The sequence below is a fragment of the Triticum dicoccoides genome, chromosome 7A, assembly GCF_002162155.2.
Source record: "Triticum dicoccoides isolate Atlit2015 ecotype Zavitan chromosome 7A, WEW_v2.0, whole genome shotgun sequence".
Classification (NCBI taxonomy): Eukaryota; Viridiplantae; Streptophyta; class Magnoliopsida; order Poales; family Poaceae; genus Triticum; species Triticum dicoccoides.
In genome coordinates, this window is record NC_041392.1 from 740,733,181 (window position 1) to 740,736,810 (window position 3,630).

The 3,630-nt window shown below is 41.6% G+C and overlaps 1 non-coding gene across 1 annotated transcript; it reads right to left on the reverse strand.

Annotated features, from left to right (window-relative positions):
* Positions 1 to 458: 458 nt before the first annotated feature.
* Positions 459 to 530, reverse strand: TRNAP-AGG. Its single transcript has one exon. It is a non-coding gene; the product is annotated as a tRNA-Pro (tRNA).
* Between the last annotated feature and the right edge of the window lie 3,100 nt (positions 531 to 3,630).

The window sequence follows — 3,630 nt, forward strand, 5'->3', positions numbered from 1 at the left end:
AAAAACATCTGTCTTAACCCTGGCTGAAGTCAAAGTGTGACTTGATGAGACGATGATGAACTATTTACAATTGAGGCATGCAGCCAAGCCGCCTGTGTTTTTTCGTGGGAGATTGCAGCGGGTAAACTAAGCTCCAACGACGAAGGCGATTCCGTCATTGGACTCCGTGACAAAAGAATACGGAATACTCCATCCATTTCAAAATAAGTGTCTCAATTTTATATTAATTTTAGTATAAAGTTGTATTAAAATCAAGATACTTATTTTGGGATGGAGGGAGTAGTATATATCCGTGAATGCAATGCTACTTGTCACAGATTGATTTTTGATGATATCTAATTCGCTAGCTACATGAAAGAAATCCTGCTATACCTGTAAAAACGGTAAAAAGAAAGAAAAAAGAAATTCTGCTATACATGTAAAAATGGTAAAAAAAGAATAAAGAGAAAAAATAAAGAGGGGCATTCCGAGAATTGAACTCGGGACCTCTCGCACCCTAAGCGAGAATCATACCACTAGACCAAATGCCCTTGGATGTTCGAATTTTCTATAAATTACCATAACAACAGAGTACAGGTTTACTTTTAAAAAGAACAATACGCGTTGTAGTTTGGAACAGAGGAAGTAGATAGTAGCTAGATTCAGAAACTATATATGCTTTGGCACTAGACATTAATTATATCGCTAGCTGGCCAGATAAATTACATACTGCCACACGGTCGATCGTTTCTTTTTTCTTTTTTTGCGGGGACACACGTACTGTCCATCGTTTCTTATCAGACCGATGTTTAACTTGTTGTAAGTGAAAGTGTGTATCGATGAGACGGTGATGAGGTATGTATAGATGATGGGAAAAAGGCTATTGTAAAGGGCAATTTTGTGTGGGAGCTAGCTATCTTGAGAGGCCGATCCCAGTCACATATGTGTATATGTGGGTACGTGTGGTGTACACGTTGCTCTCACTCAAGCGTCGCTGCTGCAAAAAGAAGCTGTAGATTGATTCTGTGTTCGTGGGAGAAACTAAGCTCTAACAAAGAAGACGATTCCACCATCATTGGACAGGAGCACAAGGATTGTGAAAAAAGGAAAAAGGCTCTAACTAGTAATGTCTCTCTGAATGCATTGGAGTAAATAGCGGAAAACAATCACAATTGAAGTTAGGATTCTACAAAAAGAACCAGGTTACAAAAATCTAACTTAGTTTGGCAACACAGTTTTTAGAAAATCGTGGTAATTGATAACCAGAGTGTTTTGATGCGTGGGCAAGGAATACTACAATTTCTTTAAACCATGGTTTTTCTCAGTTTTACCAAAACTACCGAGGTGTTTGGCTGATGTTCTTATACAGTACTCCCTCTGTAAACTAATATAAGAGCTTTTAGATCACTAAAATAGTGATCTAAACACTCTTATATTAGTTTACGGAGGGAGTACTATATTTTTAACGGATTGTAAGGCTGGATAACATATGTAACTAACTGGGCTAACAGATGCCTGATGCATGCAGCCGCCATGCAGAAGGTCAGCGAGCCCGCACCTATGTAGGAGACTGACTTATCACTTATATGTGCACTTCACATACTGTAGCACCTTTTGTTTGGTCAAATTCCTAACTTCCCACCTGGATTCTTATTGAGTGTACTCTGCCTGCTGCTTACGAGTGCAACCCAGCCGGGGCAAAACTCCTTGTGCGTGTATGTGCACCGCTTATAATCAATCGGTTAGCTAGCTAGCCTGCTGCGTACCGACGAATCGATCTACTCCATGATCAATCTTCGCTTGAGGCATGCGCTACTTGCTGGAAAGTAAGTGGGCACCAACGAGTCCATAAAAGCATGCATCTGATCTTCTCTCCACGTAGACAGGAAGGTCAACTGCGCTCTCTTCAAAGATCTCCCCCGCTTCTGTTTAGAAAAAAGAGATCCGTACCTCTTTTTCAATTACGGAGAATGTTGTATGGAGCCATGGTTCATCCGAACCTACGCTCCACGCCATTGATCTTCGGACACCACTTTTCGAGATATGTGCATGACGGGAACAGTTTATGCGACATGGCAAACTAATATGAATGGCGCCAATAGTTTAGTGAAGGTTAGAAGCCCTACATTGCTAAAATAAGCCTACTTGATGCTTACATCATAAATAGTAAAAAAATATTGTTGTCTTTTTCCTATATAGGTTGATGTCCTACTAATCATGCAGGCAACACAAAACAAAACAAAACTGTTAGAAAATTATTGTTTGCGACATGACATCAGTACAGATTCTCACAAACATCAATGAATATGTTGTATAATTTGTACAGAAGTTTTACAGTCTGCGAAACAAGTTTGTGAAGGTTCTTCTGGCCTGATATTTTTCAATAGTCCAAGTGAATTCTTATTTTTCTTATATATACAAGCTCAGTTCCGTTAGGACAGAGGAAATGCTGGAGCTTTATTTGGAAGAGCTGGGCTCCTCCCTCGGTTCGAAATTTTGCATGGAGGCTCGCCACTAACTCACTCCCGACCTGGCAGAGAAAGCACAAAATTGGCCTTGAAACTATGAGCTATTGCCCGGTATGTGGGATGGAGGAGGAAGATAACTATCATCCTTTCGTGAAGTGTGGGCAATTTGGACGAGATCTTTACCTAGCTATGTCTGAAGTGTGGGCAATTCCGGCGCTGGATGGGATGACAAATAATGGAAAAGAGTGGTTGCTTCATGTTTTGGTCCCCCTGAATGAGATTAGCCGGATGATGATTATGAGATTTTCTGGTGATCATGGTTTGTTAGAAATGAAATAGTTCATGGTAAGCCTGCACCCCCCATGGAGGCCTCGATGAGATTTCTTCGAAGTTATGTTGACTCCCTAGTTGGCATCAAGCTAAATCCCCAGGGAGATCCGGCAAAAGGTAAAACTAGTATCATCTATGAAAGACCCGATGTGAAGTCTACTAATGAGCCTGTAGAGAGAAGATGGAGGCCTCCGGACATGGGATGGAACAAACTTAATACGGATGGTTCTTTTATCTCCTCTGAAGTAGCCGGAGCTGGAATGATTTTGAGGGATCATCGGGGGGCCATTAATTTTTCAGCTTGCAGGGGGCTGTTTTCATGCGGGGATGCATTGGAAGCGGAGCTATGTGCATGCATGGAGGGTTTTTCCTTGGCTATTCAACGAAGTGATCTCCCGATTGTTGTGGAGATGGATTCTATGGAAGCAGTGACCATGATTACATGTGCGGACGTCGATCGCTCTGTGTATGCTCCTATTGTGCAGGAGATTAAATACATGATGGGTCTTAGACAGAGTTGCATTGTTCATATTTCTAGATCCCAGAATAAAGCTAGTCATTCCTTAGTTGTTTTTGCTAGAGATGAAAGTAGGACCATGACCTGGTTAGGGGCGGGTCCGGCCTCATTGTTGGAGGTAGTTGCTGATGATTGTAAGGACATCTTGATTGAGTAATGAAATTTCTTTCCCGCAAAAAAAAATTATGCTCATAGAGACGTGTGCAAAAGTGCTACAGTACCTAGAGACATGTGCCAGCCCATGGAAAAATACTTCCCACGCAGGCCTAGGGGGTCCTTATAAGCACCAGGATTAACCGTGGGCTTTGACGAGTTGGGGCTTAACACAAAATTTTG